This window comes from Urocitellus parryii, chromosome 10, assembly GCF_045843805.1.
Source record: "Urocitellus parryii isolate mUroPar1 chromosome 10, mUroPar1.hap1, whole genome shotgun sequence".
In the NCBI taxonomy this organism is placed as follows: Eukaryota; Metazoa; Chordata; class Mammalia; order Rodentia; family Sciuridae; genus Urocitellus; species Urocitellus parryii.
Window position 1 is genome coordinate 2,981,929 of NC_135540.1, and position 20,460 is coordinate 3,002,388.

Genomic DNA, 20,460 nt, shown 5'->3' on the forward strand with positions numbered 1-20,460 from the left:
AAAGGAAGGAACCAGGGTTCCACATTTTTCTTCAAGGGCTCTCCACCATTGACCTAAAACCTCCCTTTCCCAAGAGTGCCAAGCAGAGGACTGAACCTTTAAAACATGGGACTTTTGGGGACAATGAAGAGGCAAACTATAGCAGTAGCATTCCATGATAGCTGTGTACACCACATGTTGATAGACATCTGGGTGTTTCCAGTGTTTGGCTACTATCAGTGAAGCTTTTATGAACAGGTATTATATACACAAGAGTTTTCATTTCACTGGAATAAATGACAAAAAGTGAGATTGCTGGGATATATACAGATTTTTGCAGTAAGTTTAGTTTTATAGGAAGAGGTCAACTAGGAGATTTTACACTTAGGATGCCTAATATTCTGTTCGTTTTGTTTTTTTCCTTCCTTCCTTCCTTTCTTTTTTTTAACATACAGTTCCACAAAGAAGTCACTTTTTACATGTAGGTCATTTTGTTATATATCTCTCATTACTCATGTGGGCCTGATATTCAGGGGGAAAAAGGGTCCTTTAGGTTGCTTCGAGTACCTTAATATTTCTGCAAAAAGAACATTGAAACCCAGCACTGGCAATGTGCCCTGATGGTACTGAAGGTAGGCCACTATGGTTGTCTCACACAAGAGTAGCATCTCTAGCTCTTAGTGTAACTTGGGGAATTTTAGATTGCTTTCTGAAAGCTGTTAGGAGAGCTTTGATGGATGAGTGAAGGTTTGTGACTTTTCTTTCCCTGTCCTATATGTTATGTGTATTTATGGTGAGCAGTATGAACAGTGTGTGTTTGCATTGTGAAGTGTTGATCACAGTCTAGTGATTGACATTTCCATCACCCCACACAGTTACTGTTTTTGTGTTTAATGAGAACATTTAAGGTATGAATTATTAACTAATTTCACATGCACCATGCAATCTTTCTCATGCATTACATTAGATCTTTAGAAGTTATCATCCATAACTTTTTTTTTTAAGGGGTGGGTACTTGGGATTGAAATCAGGGGCACTCAACCACACACCCCAGCTCTATTTTATATTTTATTTAGAGACAGGGTCTCACTGAGTTGCTTAGCGTCTCACTGTTGCTGAGGTTGGCTTTGAACTTGGCAATCCGCCTGCCTCCACCTCCCAAGCCAGTGGGGTTATAGGTGTATACCACCATAACTTTGTATCCTTTGGCCAAAATGTCCTTCTTTTCCCCATCCTCCTAGTCCTGGCAGCTACCATTGTACTCTGCTACTGTGAATTTTCCACATATTAGTGAGATTGTACAGTATTTGTCTTTCTGTGCCATGCTTATTTCACTTGGAATAATATCTCTCATATTCATGGTATTGTAAATGAGAGGATTTCCTTTTTGTTTAAGGCTAAACAATATTCCATTGTGTATATATGCCACATTTTCATTGTGCATTCACACTTAAATTGATTCCAAATCTTGGCTATTGTGAATAATGCTGCAGTGAACATTGGAGCATAGATACTTCTTTGAGAAGTATCTTTATTTTCCTTGAATATATACTCGGAAGTGAGTTTGCTAGATTGAATAGTAGATCGGCTTCATTTCTGAAGAACCTCTACTGTTTTCCATAGTGGCTATACCAATTTACATTCCCACCAACAGTGTACAGGACTTCCCTTTTCTCTGTATCCTTGCCAACACTTTTGTCTGTTTTATTATTTTGTTTTTGTTTTTTGCAGTAGTGGGAATTAAACTCAGGGAGGGCACTTTACTAGTAAGATACATTCCCATAACCTGTTTTGTTTTATTTTTAGACAGGGTCTCTCCAGGTTGTGGAGGCTTGCCTTGAACTTGTGATATTCCTGAGCAGACACCTCTTTTTATTTTTACAGATGAATTACTTAATGAGGTTTTGAATTCAAACTTAATTTGGGGGTTTTCAAAGGCCTCGTAGGGAGCTGGGGATATAACTCAGTTGATAGAGTGCTTGTCCCGCATGCACAAGGCTATGGGATTCTATCCCCCACCATAAAAACAAACAAACAAATACATAAATAAGCACTGTAGCAGAACATACTCATTTAGTGTAAATTATTTGACAAATGCAATTATGGAATAATGAATGATTGATGCTTGTTTAATATAAATTTTTCATTGCTCAGGAATTTATGGTCTAAATAAATGTGTGTTTGGGCACATTAATATAAATATTTTTACTTGCAATGTTTATCTGCATTTTATTGACTGTTTTGTACAATGTAATGGATCAGAGAGATTCCTTGTCATCAAGTACCACATGAAAATTTCAGGTGATAGTTACGAATCACTTCCTCCATTCAACCCCACTATAGTTTTAAATGTTTTGGGAATCTCGGAATATACAGTAAGGTTTTAAAGTTATTGCAATGGAGAATATGTTTGTTAAACAGTGTCTACTCTTGGAATTGCTAAAGTAATTTTCAAAGGCATTGTAGGGAGCTGGGGATATAGCTCAGTTGATAGAGTGCTTGTCTTGTGCTACATCTTAGGACCTGGTGCTACAACTACATTTTTAATTGCTATAATGGAAGACTTCTTTTATTTTCTTTTGATGCGGTATTTACAATCCATGGACTTGTGCCATTTTCCATTTGGCACTTTATTATTTGGCCTAAGGCTGTGTTGTAACAACTCATGAGCTTTGGAATGATCAGCAGTGGTAAAAGTACTTTCTTTCACACAGTTTTTATGCTTCCTTCAGATTGTAAAAGCTTTCCTGAGATTTCAACATTTGTATAATTAGATTTCTACATTTTATTTTTCTGATTTCTGGCTATTGTATCTACAAACATAGCTCTGAATTATTTTACAGAAGGTTTAATATTTGCTATAGAAAATCTGTTGCAAGAGGCTGGCTAGTTGTGAACATTGAACAAATACTGTAGTAAAGTGATATGCAGCACATATTGAGAAAAGATGTTAGTGTGTAAAATGAAAACTTCTAAATCACACATGCCTGGTTACACTTAAATTTGCAAGAAAAGTCCTAAGACAGAAATGTTGCCAATTATAATATAATATAATGCAGTGTTAATTTTAGGAGACTATAAGTGTTACCACTTACTTAAAATGTAATGTTTCCAGGTTTTGGAGTTTCTGAATTGGTCACTACCATGACATTAAAATCAAATGCAGTTTTTTAATACTGTAGGAACCCTTAGAATCTGTGAATATGCTGGAATTGTGAAATTCCAGTTTCCTTACCTAGAGATAATAACTGTTAACATTTTGTATACTTCTAAGATTTTTTTCCTGCTCCTATATATATTTTAATATAGTTGATCTTAGGACATAAAAAGTTTTATATATATATATTTTTTTTTCTCTTAAAGTTAAACATTTAACTTTAAAATTTATTGGCCAACTTATTTTAAAAAATTGTATAATGGCTGTTATATGGATACATTTTTATATGGATATAGCTCGGTTTTTTGTCTTTTACACAATACCTTTATTTTATTTTTATGTGATGCTGAGGCTTGAACCTAGTGCCTCATGCATGCTAGGTGAGTGCTCTACCACTGAGCCATAGCCCTAGCCCTTACATTTTTATATGGAGAGGATTATTTTATCCTTCTTCTAAAATAGAATATTTAACTTTCCTTCCTTCCTCCCTTCCTTCCTTCCTTCCTCCCTCCCTCCCTCCCTCCCTCCCTTTCTTTCTTTCTCTCTCTCTCTCTTTCTTTCTTTCTTGTTTGGGTTTTCTTTTGGTTCTAAGGATTGAACCCAGTGGTATTTAACCACTAAGCCACATCTTTAGCACTTTTTACTTTTTATTTTGAGACAGAGTCTTGCCAAGTTGCTTAGGGCCTTCCTAAGTTGTCCAGGCTGACCTTGAACTGGTGATCCTGCTGCCTGAGCCACCCCAGTTCCTGGGATTGCAAGCATGCACCATCACACCTGGCTTAGCTTTTTTCTGTTTTTCTACACTATTGTCATGAAAATATTTGTGTACAGATATTGCATTTATTATTGCTAGAAGTGGAATTATCAGACTAAAATATGTGATTTATAAAGATTGTGACAAATGTCATTAAGTTCTTGTTTTCTTTTTAAAGAAAAGTTGTTCTAATTTATAGTTGATGTGACAAAAATTTAAAAATACAAAAAGCTTAAAGCAAACCTCATTTTATTTTCACATTAGACTTTTTCTTTAGTTTATTTTCTTGACTGGAAAGATCTTTATTATGAGAAGTTATACTGATTAGTTTAGATAAATACAGATTTTAAAAAGAAAATGAAAAAATAATTATCAATTACGTGTCTTCTCTCTATATAAAAATGGTAAATTTTTAGATAAAAGGTGTAGCTGGACTATTACTTGGGATTTTATGTTCTGTAACAGCATAAGTTCTTAGCTTTTATTTTATCCTTGATACTTATCATATGACTAGCATGTAGTAATACCCAGTTTTGTTGAATGAATAATTTTAATTTTCTTGAGAAAAGCCCTCACATTAAATGATGAATTTCAGATATATGTAAAAATGAACACAGCATCCTTCTGCTGTACCACAGTACAATAAAGTATATTATTATTTTCATGTAACATTCTTTTCTAGCATTCATTTAACATTCATGTAAATTTTTTCATATTTTAAAAAACAGCTGATATCTTTAGCAAGTTTAAAAACTAGTTCAATGAATTTAACATTTGCAGTGTGAAGATGTCTGTAAAAGCCTGCCCTAAGCCTGCCCTACTCTGGAAGGATGAACATAGGGATGTTCAATGAAAGAAATATTGTGCTTTTGATATTTGTATTTACATATTATCTTTTTTAAAAAATATCTTTTAGTTGTAGATTAACTCAATATCTTTATTTATTTATTTGTTTGTTTTATGTGGTGCTGAGTATCGAACCTGAATCCAGTGCTCCACACTTGTGCGGCAAGTGCTATACCACTGAGCTACAACCCTAGTCCTGTATTTACAGATTATCTTGGCAGTGAGTCACTTCATGTGCACCATTAACAATTAGCTGTGATAAATAGCATTCTTAACGAAATAAATACAAATTGGTGACCATCAAATTTAATTCCATTTTGCATCTAAGTGTCCCAGCCCAGGCTTTTTCTATTTTATGTAGAGGAGTTTTAAATTGTCCTTTATTTTGGGGGGGACAATTTATATATCTTTGTACTTTTACCCTTGCCTTTTGATCTGTTTTCAGAATTTAGATATTGGGTTCACAGTAATTTAAAAACCATCAAAAAGGTTAACTGAATTTTGTAAAGTGAACTGTGGCCAGAGCCTTAGACTAACTGGAATCCCCAGCCCCAGCTGGGGTATCTTTAGATATCAAACCAAATATCATCACTTACATAAACATTCCTCATTCACTTTCATTTTTACAAATGGTAAACTTCTTATTTATATGAATAATCAAAAGGCTTTCTTTCACTAATTATGTATTCAAAATTTACTGCTGTATTATTACCTGGCATCTTTTCAGATGAGCCTACAACATCAGAATGTGACTGTCAGTTGAATCTCATAGGATGAGCTCATTAGTGGTATGTTTCTGGTGCAGAGATTTGAATGAAGTGGTTTAATTGACCATAATTATATTTCATTCTTCATATACCCTTAGGATATTTAGAAGGAATCTATTTGAGTTTCTATTCTTTAAATATAGTACACATTTTATATTTTTAAATTTTTCACAAACTCAAGGGATTGAGGATTTCTCTCATGCATTATTAAATAAAATCTTGCTATTTTTGGAATAAATACCACAACCTGTGGAAATTCTGTTAATTCCATATTGGTTCTTGGCAAATTTTGGTTTCTTTTGATTCTATTTCTTGTTGGCTAGACAGAAAAGTGTCTTCTATCACTCCCAAGATCCTAGTCTTCCTTGCCAAGTTCTCGTGCATATTTATAGTTTTCTGTAATAACAATTCATCAGGAAAGCACATTTGGAAAAGTAGATTACTTTTAATCAGGAAATATTCAGTGCCAAAATCAGGACTGTAGTTTTAACCTTACTAAATATTTTAGAGCTTAACTCTTTCATTCTACTTATTATTTCTTTAACCTTACATAGGCCTCCTTTAGGAGAAATGAGAGAGCAAAAGTTAGTGAAAGGATTCACACTTTCTGTTATCAACTTCAGTCCTTATTAACTTTGGTGAAATCAATCCTCCTCTCAGGTTCTAAATGCAATTTAATTTACATTTTATATTGGTGATCTTGTTTTATGTTTGTAAATAATGTTGAGGTTTCAATAAAAGCAGTTACTGCACTTGTATGACCCTTTGGTTGCTTTTCTAAACATTTGGAGACTGCTAACAGTACACACTTAGGGTAAAGGAGATACTTTGCATAAAGACTGATATCAATGGGTAGGGCTAATGTGATTCTTTTGTGGTTTTACATTTCACTTAATGCAGACATGGAATAATTGTGCATTCTGCTGATCTTGACCTTGAATCCATTGGTCTCACTACTTTCCAAAGAATTACTGATACAGTGAATCTCACATTATGTCTAGCTTTGTTGAACCACCTCATATTTATGCATATGCTGAAAAATTATTTTCTAACATCTTTTAAGTTACTAAAGATTCTGTAATGTGTACAGTGCATTTGCACACAAAAGTACACAAAATGTGTTGTGTTTTTTTTTTTTTTTTTGGGTACCGGGGATTGAACTCAGGGGCACTCAACCACTAAGCCACATCCCCAGCCCTTTTTGTATTTTATTTAGAGACAGGGTCTCACTGAGTTGCTTAGCACCTTGCTCTTTTGCTGAGGCTGGCTTTGAACTTATGATCCTCCTGCCTCAGCCTCTCCAGCCCCTGTGATTATAGGCATGAGCCACTGCACCTGGCAGAATGTGTCATTTTGACCTAAGTTTTTGTTGTTGTTCCTCTTTGTACTCTTGGTGCTTGGCAGATAGTAATAACTAAGTGAATGCTTATTGGGTGTTTGAATGAAATTTCATGAAACATGTTGTTAATTTTTCAGATAGAGTTCTTTTGCTTTTCAGAGTCAGAACTATTGGGGGATTTTGTTTATTTATACACACACACACACCTTTATTTCAGGTATATCTGTGAGGGGATTTATTATGGAGGCTGAAGCTGGGAAACACCTCATAGGGCTCAATCCAAGTCTAAGAGACCCCTGGTCAGAGAATATGATGGTATAATTCTATCTGAGGCTAAAAGCCCGAGAATCTGGCGTATCACTGGTACCAGTCCCAGTGTGTGAAGGTGAGAGAACCTGGAGTCACCATGCTCAAGGGTCGGAGAAGAAGGGGTTCAGTTCCAGGAGAGAACAGTTTGCCTTTTCTCTGCCTTTTGTTCTACCTGGAATCCCAGTGGATTGGATAGCCCCCACCACATTGAGGGTGGTCTTCCCCTCATATCATTCTCATTGAGAAATAATGTTTTCCCAGCTTTGTAGATATCACTTAATCCAGTCAGGTTGGTGCTTTTTTTCCCCATAATACCTTTAATGAGATATAATTAATGTACCAAGGAGTTTATCCATTGAAAGGGTCCAATTCATCCATCTTTAGTATATTTACAAATTTGAGTAACAATCACTAACATCAGCTTTAGAACATTCCTCTTCCTAAAAAGACATCCATTACCCTTCACCCATCACCTTCCAACTGGCCTCTCCCCCGTTCTTAGTCAGCCACTTATCTGCTTTATAATATTTGCCTATTCTGGACATTTCATATAAATGGAACAATAAAGTATGTGACTTTTTTGGACTGTCATGTTTTCCTTAGCATAAGGTTTTCACAGTTCATCCACATTGTGTTATTTGTTAGTACTTCATTCTGTTAATTGCCAAACAACATTTATTTATATGGATATATCACATTTAAAATATCCATTCATTGATTGGTAGACAGTTGGATTGTTTGTAACTTTTTGGCACTCAAGAATAATGTTATTATGAATATTTATTTACAATATTAAATAATAAAAAGGTGGAGCTAGCTTGAACCCAGGGATGCTTTAGCACTGAGCTACATCCTCAGGACACACAGTCCTGTCTGCCTCTGCCTCCGCCCCACCCCCTTTTTTTTTTGAGCTCCTATCTTGCAAGGTTGCTGAGGCTGACCTTGAACTTGTGTTCCTTCTATCTCCCAAGTTGCTGGAAATACAGGCATACACCATTATGCCCCGCTACATACAAATTTTTGTTTGAACATCTGTTTTCAGTTCTTTTGGGTATATATCTAGGAGTAATTTTAACTTCCTACCTACTTACTGTCTGCCCACCTCCCTACCTACCTACCTGTCTGCCCACCTCCCTACCTACCTACCTGTCTGCCCACCTATCTGTCTTTCTCAGCGTAGTGATGTATTAGAAGGATTCGCTGGACTTAGCAGCTTTGACACTCATATAATGAAAGATACAGATCAGCATGAACAAAGGGAAAAGGTGCTTGGGGTGAAGTCCAGGAGGAACCAAGCACAAACTTCTAGGTGTGCTCTTCTGGTGCAGTGACCTGGGAACATGACTTGTGTGCAGTGTTGTCAACCATGAAAGTTCATGGGAGCCTTAATACCCAGAATTTTAAAGGGGGCCAATCCTGTAGGTATCCTGCAGTGCTAGCCTGATTGACCTCAGCTACTCAAGATTCCAGACCTCCCAGAGTAAAACCAAATGGTCACCATGAATCGCATGTCAGTATAAACTTAACTGGACAAACTAGTGGAGTTTGGCAGAAGGCCTTAGAAAATCTGTTGAGCATCACAATCCAAATTCCCAGAGTTATCTCCCAGAAGACTTCTTCTTCTTCTTTTTTTTTTTTTTTTGAGAGAGAGAGAGAGAAAATTTTTTTTTAATGTTTATTTTTTAGTTCTCGGCGGACACAACATCTTTGTTTGTATGTGGTGCTGAGGATCGAACCCGGGCTGCACGCATGCCAGGCGAGCGCGCTACCGCTTGAGCCACATCCCCAGCCCCAGAAGACTTCTTAGGGCTGGTTCTCAAAGCAGGCTTTTGCCACGTGCAGGCTTTTAATTAAATCTTTCTTGAACATTGTCTGTACTTATTATTAAACTCAATGCTTTATTAGATTTCTTTAGTGTTTCTCTAAAGTCTTTTGTCTGTACCAGGGTCCCTTCTGGACTTGCATGTTACATTTAGTCATCCTGTCTCCTTAGGTTGTTCTGGACTGTGAAAGTTTCAATTCCTTTTCTTATTTTTGCTGGCTTGTCAATTTGAAGATACACTCACTAGTCATGGCTTCTGTAGAATGCCTTTCAATTTGAGTTTGGTTGATATTTTTCTTAGGATTAAACTGGGATTATGGGTTTTAGGGAAGAAAACCACAGAAGTAAAGTGCCATTCTTAACCATAGCCTGATAAAGGTATCTGTTAATTTTGGTCTTTTAATATCTAATATTTAAAAATCTCCAGCCTTAAAGACATCCACAGACTGAAGGTAAAAGAATGGTGAAAAATCTCCTATTCACATTAATCTTGCAAACAAGCAGGGATTTCTATCCTCATATCTGATAAGGGGGACTTCAAGTCAGAATTACTCAGAAGACAAAGAAGGCCATTTTATACTACTTAAGGGAATTATATATCAACAAGACATGAAAATCTTAAATATTTATGCCCCAAACGATGGAGCATCTACATACATAAAAGAAACCCTTCACAATCTCAAGAATCAAATAGATCACAACACAATCATACTGGGTGACTTCAGTACATCTCTCTCACCAGTAGCTAGATTATCAAATCAAAAATTAAAGAATACAATTAATAATTTAATATTTTATATTTAATAGACATATGGAGAATATTTCACCCATCAGTGAATGAACACACTTTCTTTTTAGCAGCACATGGAACAGTCACTAAAATAGACCACATCTTTATCCACAAAGCAACTCTTAGCAAATACAAAAAGATAATGCCTTGCATTCTGTCACATCACAATGGAATGAACTTAGAAATTAACAATAAAATACAAAAAAAAAAGAAGCTAACACGTGGAAACTAAATAATATGCTATTCAATGACCAATGGATAGGTGAAGAAATCAGGGATGAAATAAAAAATTTTAGAGGTAAATGAGAGTAACAAAACAGCATATGAAAATCTCAGACACTATAAAGGCAGTTCTAAGAGGAAAGTTTATTGCATTTGAGCTCATTCATTAAAACAACAACAACAACAACAAAATCACCAGATAAATAACCTAATTTTTTTTTTTAAATATTTATTTATTTTTTTTTAGTTCTCGGCGGACACAACATCTTTGTTGGTATGTGGTGCTGAGGATCGAACCCGGGCCGCACGCATGCCAGGCGAGCGCGCTACCGTTTGAGCCACATCCCCAGCCCAATAACCTAATTTTATATTGCAAAGTCCCTAGGAAAAGAAGAATAAACTAGCACCAAAAGCAGTAGAAGACAGGAAATAATAAAAATCAGAGTTGAAATTAATGAGATTGAAACCAGAGAAATTAAAAAAAAAAATCAGTGAAACAAAAAGTTGGTTCTTTGAAAAAAAAAAAAAGAACCTTAGCTAAGCTAACAGAGAGAAAACCCAAATTATTAAAATTCATGATGAAAAAGGAAATATCACCAAGGACACCACTGAAATACAAACAATAATCAGAAGCTACTTTGAAAATGTATACTCCAGTCAGATAGAAAATCTTGAAGACATTGACAGATTTCTAGAGACACATGACTTACCCAAATTGAATCAAAAGGACATTGAAAATTTAAATAGATTAGTTTCAAGCAGGGAAATTGAAGATGCTATTGGCAGCCTAACAACAAAGAAACGTCCAGGACCAGACAGATTCTCAGTTGAATTCTATAAGACCTTCAAAGAAGAACTTAACACCAATACTCCTCAAATTATTCCATGAAATAGAAAAAGAAGGAATTTTTCTACACTTATTCTATGAAGCTAGTATCACCCTGATACCAAAACCAGACAAAGACACATCAAGGAAAGAAAACTTCAGAACAATACCCCGGTGAACATTAATGTAAAAATTTTCAATAAAATACTGGCAAGTCACATACAAAAACATTAAAAAGATAGTGTACCATGATCCATGATTAATTCCAGGGATGCAAGATTGTTTCAACATATGGAAATCAATAAATGTAACTTATGTCAGTACACTTAAAGACAAGAATCACATGATTATCTCAATAGATGCAGAAAAGTTTGACAAAATTCAGCATCCATTTGTGCTTAAAACACTAGAAAAACTAGGGATAGTAAGAACATACGTCAACATTGTAAAAGCTATATGTGCTAAATCCAAGGCCAACATTATTATAAATGGAGAAAAATTGAAAGCATTCTCTCTAAAAACTGGAAGAAGACAGGGATGCCCTCTTTCAGCATCCTTGTTCAGCGTAGTCCTGGAAACCCTATCCAGAGCAATTAGACAAAAGACAAAAATTCAAGGCATACAAATAGGAAAAGGAGAGCTCAAACTATCCCTGTTTGTTGACAACATGATTCTATATTTAGAATATGCAAAAACCTGCTAGAAAGCTTCTAGAACTCATAAATGAATTCTTCAAAGTAGTAGCTTATAAAATTATATACTAGTAAATTGCATTTCTATATACCAGGGACACATCTGCTGAAAAAGAAATCAGGAAAACTGTCAACTACAACTAATATATATATATATATATATATTTAAAGAAAAAAGAAGTCCATTTGGAAAAACAAGAGCCCCAGAATAGACAAAGCAATCCTTACTGCACAGTGATAGAGGAGACATTACAATACCAGACATTAAACTATACCACAGAGCTGTAGTAACAAAACAGCATGGTATTGGCACCCAAACAGACATGAAGTCCAATGGAGCAGAGTAGAAGATACACAGACTCACATAAATTCAGTTATCTCACTCTAGACAAAAGCTCCATAAATTACATTGGAGAAAAGAGAGACTCTTCAACAAATGGTGCTGGGAAAACTGGAAACCCATACGTAATCCACCCTGCACAAAACAGCTTTTACGTGGTGGATCAAGGATTGAGGCATTGGACCAGAGACCTTGCATTTATTAGATGAAAAATAGGCCCGACTCCAACATGTCATCTTGGAAACTGAATTCTCAAGAAGAGTCCTAAAGTGCCAGAAGTAAAATTAAGAAACAGTAAATGGGATGGTATCAAACTGAAAAGCTTCAGAGCAAAGAAACAACATGAACAGAGAGCCTACAGAATGGGGAAAATCTTTAGCACCTGCACCTGAGATAAGGCATTAATTTCTAGGACATACAAAGAACTCAAAACACTTAACACCAGAAAAGTAAATAACCCAAACAGTAAATGGGCAAAGGAAGTGAATAAACACTTCTAAGTAGAAGAAACACAAACGGTCAAAAAATCATACAAAGCTGCGCGCAGTGGCACACTCCTGAAATCCCAGTGGCTCAAGAGGCTGTGACAAAAGGATTTCGCGTCCAAATCCAGCCTTAGCAAAAAGCGAGGCGTTAAACAACTCAATAAAACCCTGTCTCTAAATAAAATACAATCCCTGGTACCCCTCTCAAAAAAAAAAAAAGTTCAACATCTTTAGCAATTAGAGAAGTACAAATTAAAACTACACCGAGATTCCACCTCGGTGTAGAATGGTAATTATAAAGTATATAAGTAACAATAAATGTAGATGTGGGGAGATGCAGATGTGGGGAGAAAGGTACTTTTTCATACATTGTTGGTGGGACTGCAAATTGGTGGAACCAATATGAAGAGCACTATGGAGCTTCCTTAGAAAACTTGGAATGGAATCACTATTTGAGTTATTCCACTCCTTGTTCTATACCCAGAGGAATTAAAAATTCTACAGTGATGCAGCCACAGCAATGTTCATATCAGCTCATCTCAAAATAGCCAAGCTATGGAAATAACCTAGGTGTCCTTCAATGGATGAATGGATAAAGAAAATGCGGTGTGTATACACAATGGAATAATACTCAGTCATGAAGAACAATGAAGTTATGGCATTTGCCCATAAATGGATGGAACTGGAGAATATCATGCTAAATGAAATAAGCCAATCCCAACAAAGCAATGGCCGATTGTTTTCTCTGATTTGTGGATACTAACCCAAAACAAGGGAGGTTGGGGAGGGGAATAATAGAAATCCATTGGATTAGACAAAGGGAAACAGAAGGGAAGGGAGCCGGGAGGGGATTAGGAAAGAGTAGAACTTTCCTAGTATTTGAATACATGACCAGGGCAACTCTACATCACGCACAACCACAAGAGTGGTATCCTAAATAGAATAAGTTATACTCTATGTATAATTTGCAAACATACATTTTAATGTCATGTGTAACAAAAAAGCAAATTAAAAAGTAAACATGCACTTCTAAGTAAGAATAATCAGAGAAAATTCTAGAAGGCTAAATATTTGCTCAGTATTCACTCAGTTTATTTATTATAAAATGATCGAAACTCAGCTCAATTTTATTGTAAAGTATATTTTTTTCTCTTGTTTCATTACACAGATATATAAAATCATTGAACTAGGAGGGAAGCAGTTCATTTATTTACAATAAAAAATGAGGTAGCAATGCCGGGCTTTGCAGGAGCGCCTGTGCCTGGAGCAAAGGCTCGTGCTGCTCCCGGCAGCAGTCCTTTTCAGTGACAGGCTCTTCTAGCCTGCAGCTTTCTTTTCAGGGGTGTCAAGATTTCTGTGCATGATTCATATTTTTCTAGAGGGTGCAGGGAAAGGAAGCCAGGAGGTGAACATTGATCAGAACACAGGGCAGACAAGCTAGATATGCTCTTTTCTTGCCAGATCAGAATCTGGAGCGACACTGTTTTCTTGTGTCTCTTTCCCAAGATGAGCTGGAGGTCAGCACTGGGGGCTCCAGATGATGCAGCCTCATTGGTCTCCTTTGGCTGCCTGACTCCTCCTCCTCCTGCTGAAATGCCAGGTCTTCTGGAAGCCAGTCTGAGCCTCTGGGGTTCCCAAGAGCCTGTTTAGATTCTTGTATCAACCTGTACAATTGCTTTACCTAGTCCTTAAGTATCTGCTAATATCTGTTTAATGTCTCTTTTACCTAGAGTCTAAGCTCCATGGTGTAGAGGCCAAGTCAGTGTTGTTTTTGTTGTATTCTTGGAGTCTGGCCAAGCACTAAGACATAATATCTGTAGTAAAATGAATGTATCTTTGTGCATGAATGATTGAGTAAATGATTGTGTCTGTAGTAAAATGAATATATCTTTGTGCATGAATGATTGAGTAAATGATTGTGTGAATGAATGGTTGTTAGATACTGAAACCTCTGCCAGCATCTCTGCCCATTTGAGTGACAGACTTGTTGAGCATAAATATATAGTTGCAACACACTGGCCCCGAACTTACCAGAAGTATCTGAGAGGGGGAGACTTGTGTGCTGTATCTCAGCGATCTCATTCTGTGCTTAGCATATAGGTCTAATTTCTCTGGGCGTTGTCTTTCTCCATAGATTTCTTGTGGCATATTTCCAGCCCAATATCTTTATGTGTAGCACATTCGCCATCTGGGGATAAGCTTTGATTAAAAGATGAAATCTCTTATTCTTTTTAAACTTATTTCCCTCTGTCTTGAAGATTGTTTTGATGTCTCTCTTACTCTTTGTCAGTTTTCTCCTCACACCTCTTGCCTTTACATCAGAACATCAGAACCAGGACATTCCGTACTCTGGTCAGCACTGGTTGCTTCTCCTCAGGTGGACACTGCCTTTCTGGTCCTCTGATCTGAGGACGCTGAATCTGAGCAGCTTTATTTGCTTATGTGAATTTGATGTGCTTTGGGATGGAGGGAATTTGCTCTATACAAAAATTTGGAACATCCCTTTAGCTAATCAAGGCAGGGGAGTGTTCTTTTTCTTTCCTTATACACAAAACCTTTTATTGTCAACTAACCATTAAAGGAGACCAGAGAAAACGGTTTGAGCTTATGATCTGCTAGGCAGGTCTGGGTTTGAGCCTTCACAAGTGAGGTTCCTGCACAACCTGCACGGGTTGTGGCCCTGTCCTCTGCTGCTACCTGGCTCTTTCCTGGCTTCCATTCCACTCGCTACCAGCCTGTGCCTCTGCTGTTTGCTGCCTTGTCCCCTTCTGTAACTTTCAAAATATTATTATCCCATGTATTTATTTCTTTACCCAACAGTGTACTTATATAATATACAAGACACTCTGTTAGAATGGTCCTGGTAACACACACACACGCAACCACAGAGCCTGTTCATTTTATTATTATTCACCCATATCACAAATTTCCTAAGAAAAATAATGGAAGCAAAATTATTTAAAAAAATTTTTACTATGAGAAATTTGAGGTCTTTTGTAATCATTTCTTTCACTTTGGGGGCATTTGGTTATCCACTAATCTGTACAGTTGACTACAGATTCACTTTAAGAAGCTTGAGAGCTGAGTGCAGTGGCGCATGCTTATAATCCCAGAAGCTCGGGAGGCCAAGGCAGGAGGATTGCAAGTTCAAAGCCAGCCTCAGCAATGGCGAGGCACTAAGCAACTCAGTGAGACTCTGTCTCTAAATAAAATAAAAAATAGGGCTGGGGATAGGGCTTAGTGGTCCAATGCCCCTGAGTTTCACAATTCCCAGTACCAAAAAAAAAAGTTTGGGAATAAAGTTTGTTCGTAGACCTGCTGTAGGAGCCAGTTAGTCTGCATCCCTCTCTTTCTTCTCTGTTCTTGGAGTTTTCATTTCTTTATTGTTCTATTCATCATTTCCCAGTTCTTTGTCATAATAAGAACTGCAGTGGTTACTAAGCAGTTTCCTATTCAAAGCATTTTCTGATGATCATAGTGAAGTTATTCAAAGAATTTAGTGAATTAGACAAAGCAAAATTTTAATAAGATATGAACAAACTTTTAGGCAAAGCTTTACATTTTCATGATGCGTGTCTTTCTCTTTCATTATCACCTTTTTTTTCCCCCCCTCAAATGAAGTTTCCATGTTTTATGAGATCTTTTCTAGGCTGTTCATCTGGCAGAAATAGATAGGTTTTTATTTTTGTTTCATTTTTTTTTAAAAGAGATGTGTGTGAGAGAGAGAGAGAGGGAGAGAGAATTGTTTAATGTTTATTTATTTTTTTTTTAGTTTTCGGTGGACACAACATCTTTATTTTATTTTTATGTGGTGCTGAGGATTGAACCCAGCGCCCCTCACATGCCAGGCAAGCGCACTACCGCTTGAGCCACATCCCCAGCCCTTTGTTTCATTTTTAAATTTTTTTGTTTAGATGTAGATGGAATGAATACCTTTATTTTATTTATTTTTATGTGGTGCTGGGGACAGAATCCAGGGTCTCACTCACGCATGCTAGTCAAGTGCTCTACCACTGAGCTACAACCCCAGCTCCAAGTAGGTGGGTTTTTAAAAGTTAAAAGTTCATTTTTCAGATGAGTAGCTGTTCTGCTTTTTCCCTGATATGAGCACTTGAGCCCCAGGACTCTACCACTGAGCTAACATCTCTATCCTTTGTTTTTTTTTAATATTTATTTTTAGAAGTAGTTGGACACAATATCTTTATTTTGTTTATTTTTATGTGGTGCTGAGGATTGAACCCAGGGCCTCGCATGTGCTGATGAGCACTCTACTACTGAGCCACAATCCCAGCCTCCCTTGTTTTTTTTTAAATTTTGAAACAGGGTCTTACTAAGTTGCCCCATACCAACATCAAACTTGTGATGGTCCTGCCTCAGCTTCCTGACTGTGCCGGCTTGGTTTGCTGTTTTTAAATTGAGTTAACGCACAAAGCTTTGTGTGATGTAAGGGAGAGGCTCATTTGGATAATAACTTATTTCAGGTTGAGTGTCCCTTATCTGAAATGTTTGGAATTGAAAGTGTGTAGAATTATGAATTTTTAAAATATTTTGAATATTTCCATATATGTAATGGAATATCTTAGGGATTGGACTTATATCTAAACAGAGATGAATTTGTGTTTAACTTACATGTTATTCCAGGGTCTGAAGGTAATTACACCTGCATTTTGGCTACAGTCCATTACCTGAGGTCAGGTGTGGAATTTTTCACTTTTGGTATCATGTCCATGTTCAAAAAGTTTTTAGATTTGGGAACATTTTGGATTAGGGGTGCTCTACCTGTGTTATCTTCATTAGATTTGACTTCATCTATAATCAGCTTTGAGCATAGCTTGTAGTAAACTTCAATTAAAATGTGATTATAATTTTTCATAACATTTTAGAAAGTGGATTCAGATCTTAATGTAAACATTAAACTGAGTATGAAACCTATATTGTTTCAAATATAAAATATTTGCCTTTAATTTGATTATATGTATTTTCCATGATTTTTAGACACATCCCCTGTCCTTCCCTGCCACTTCCATGCTAGGGATCCAACCGGGGCTTTGCACTGTGCTAGGCAAGCGTTCTGCCGTGGAGATTCACCCTCAGGCTGAGTGCCTGCTTTTTTTTTTTTTTCCCACTTGAATATTTTCCTTCCTCTTTCCATTAATGTCTTAACATTTTAATTATGAGTTATGAGAGCTTCTGGCTTTTGTAGCTTTTCCCATGTTTCCATGGGGTTCCTAATGTCAGTCTCCCAGAGTTAGATACAGTTTCTGGCTAAGTGCTGGTTATGTTCTTTCTTGTCTACTTTCTCAGCTCCCTGTGCTCTCACCTTTGAAATTGTTAGATATTTTCAACCTCAACTTGCTTATGCAGAAGAGCAGAAAAGCAAACAGGGAAAGGTGAGGTTGAAAGTGAGGGGGACCTGAGTACTCGTCCTCCACTCACCCTGTGTAGCTTGTCTCACTTTCTTCCTCCTCCAAGTCCCCCTGTTTTTCTATGCTTTTCCGAGTACTTGTGTTGATGTTTTTGTGTTTTATCTGGGGGAAAAAAAATCAGTGGGCAAACAAGCCTGTCGATGGCTCATGGCACTGCAGTGGAGCTGGAATCTAGCTGGACTTTTAAGCCTTGGCGTGAGTCTCTACGCTATGGTAAGGGAACAGTGCAGTCTTTTCCCCTTGTGAAGCTCACGCCTTTCATGGATTTTCGCTTAGATCTAAGCATACATTTCCAACACTGCTTCCGGTTTCTGCTACATCTCCACTGAAGAAGTATCTGGGAATGTACTGTAAATCCTTTTAAAGCTTGGAGTTGAGATTTTTGTTTAATTTTATCTTGTAACTTTTTAAACAAAATATGTGCATTTTAAACACTTTAATTGGCCCAGCAGAGAATTCAGAACTGGTGTCAACTTAATTGCTACTGCCTGGCTTCTCCTTCATATGTTGTGATTTGTTAATATGAAATTGCAAAATGAAAAGTAATTTTTGACATAGTATTTTTTTTTTTAATAGTACTTTCTAAAGGGCTTTTGTCTCTGGCAGTGTAAAACTCAGCAAATAAGAGGGTCTTGGCTTCATAGGTACATGAAAACATTGTCAGTCCCTTGTTTCAACACCTTAGAACTTGTCCTTAAAAGTTTTATTGTTTCATTTTTGTTTTTTAATATGATCATCAGGTGCTTTGATTTCTGTGGATGTTAATTAGCATTTTTTTGTTTTATTTTGGGTTTTGCAGTTTGTATGTTTGAAATGCTTGTCTTGGAAATACTGTAAAATGTTTATGGGGACATTTTCCTTGGGAAATTTTAGCTTACTCCTCTGTCTGCTTGCTTGACAGCTGTTTCTTCACTTCTAACTATGTTATTAATTCAAAAAGCTGTCAAGCTGTTAGCAGCTGCCCACTGTTTTCATAAGGGCAAAATAAGAAAGGATCCAACTAGTATCAGAAACGTTTAGGTTAGATTGTAGGAATAGTTTTCTGACAGTTATGATATAATTTGTTAAAAGCTAAGTTGTAGAATTAAATAAAATTAAAAAGCGTAAAATAGTATTTGTTGAAAGATAAAACACCATCTGAAGGTGGGAGGATTCACCACCTGGCTTTGGAATTCCCTGTGGTTCCTGGATTCTGCGGCCTGGGGTGGTTGTGGTGCTGCTGTTTCTCACACAACCAGCTTTCCCCAGGCCTTTCTAGCAGCACCTCAGGACTCCTCTGTGCAGTTGATAACATGTTTATTTTGGAATTATTCCTTTAGCCATAGTCAGACTAATCATATATTTAACTTTCAGGTGCGAACATCAAAATGTAAAACTGGTTTGCCTTTAAGAAATATAGTGACTAGACTCACCCCCTCAAGAACAAAAAATAATAAAAAAATGAAGAATTAAATTTGCTCATGAAATTACGAATGTAATAACTTGTTTTACCTTTTATCACTAGTCCTTCAAAATATAACTTTATAACCATTTCTCAGACATTTAAATAGAATAATATCTAGCACTTATTAAATGTCTACCATGTGCTATGTAAAATGCAGTTAATTTAGTATACACTATACTGTTTAATTCATATAATGGCCCTGGGATATTTGGTTTTATTATTTTTAAGTCATAATAAGGAAGAAATATAGAGATTGAAGTAAATTATCCAAAGTATGCAATAAGTAGTGGATTTGAGATTTAAACCTAAGATAATTTCTCACAAAGTTTTAAAATTTAGAAAATAAAAAGAAGCAGAATATAAAATTGTGAAAACATTAAAATGTCACCTGAATCACACAACATGTCGCATGGGGGCTTGCATTTTGAAAGGCTAGAAGGAAATACGCCACACTGCTGGTGATGGTTAATTTTAGGCTTTTGGAAATACAGATAATTATTTTCTCCTTCATGATATTTTATAGGTTGTATTTATTAAATGTCAGCCATCATAATCATTAAGGTAGAAGTTGTCAGTATTATTTAAACAAATCATTTTTAGTTGTAGATGGACATAAATAACTTTATTTTTATGAGGTGCTGAGGATTGAAGCCAGTGTCCCACGCATGCTAGGCAAGCGCTCCACCACTGAGCCACAGCCCCAAACCTTGTCACTATAATTTTTATGTTATTTTTCCCTTCTAATTTTTTATTATTTTTATTGAAAAAAGTCACAGTTATATACATTTATGGAGTACAATGTGATATTTTGAATTTAGCATAGTCTGATCTTGTTTCAGAAGGTTTTCATTGGTGCATTATAACTATGCATAATAGTTGGATTTCATTGTTATATATTCATACATACATATAACATAATTTGATCAGTTTTTTCCTTAGCATCTTCCCTTTCCTTCCTCACTTCCATGTCCTGATCTCCTTCCTCTACTTTTATTTTCATGAGATCCTCCCCGTTTTCCCCTTTATTATACTAGCTTACACATGTAAGAGAAAATATATGGCCCTTGACTTTCTGAGACTGACTTATTTTGCTTAACAATGGATAGTCTCCAGTTTCATTCTGTTTCTTTTTGGCTGAATAAAACTTCATCGTGTACATTTTCTTTATTTCTTCATTCATTCATGGACACCTAGGCTGGTTCCATAATTTAGCTGTCATGAGTTTTGCTGCTGTAAACACGGTTGTGCATGTATGGCTGAAG

The 20,460-nt window shown here is 36.3% G+C and overlaps 1 protein-coding gene across 6 annotated transcripts in view; it reads left to right on the forward strand.

Moving 5' to 3' along the window:
• Afg2a (AAA ATPase AFG2A) overlaps positions 1-20,460 on the forward strand; it is a 261,726-nt gene that overhangs the window by 38,387 nt on the left and 202,879 nt on the right. The window lies entirely within an intron of this gene.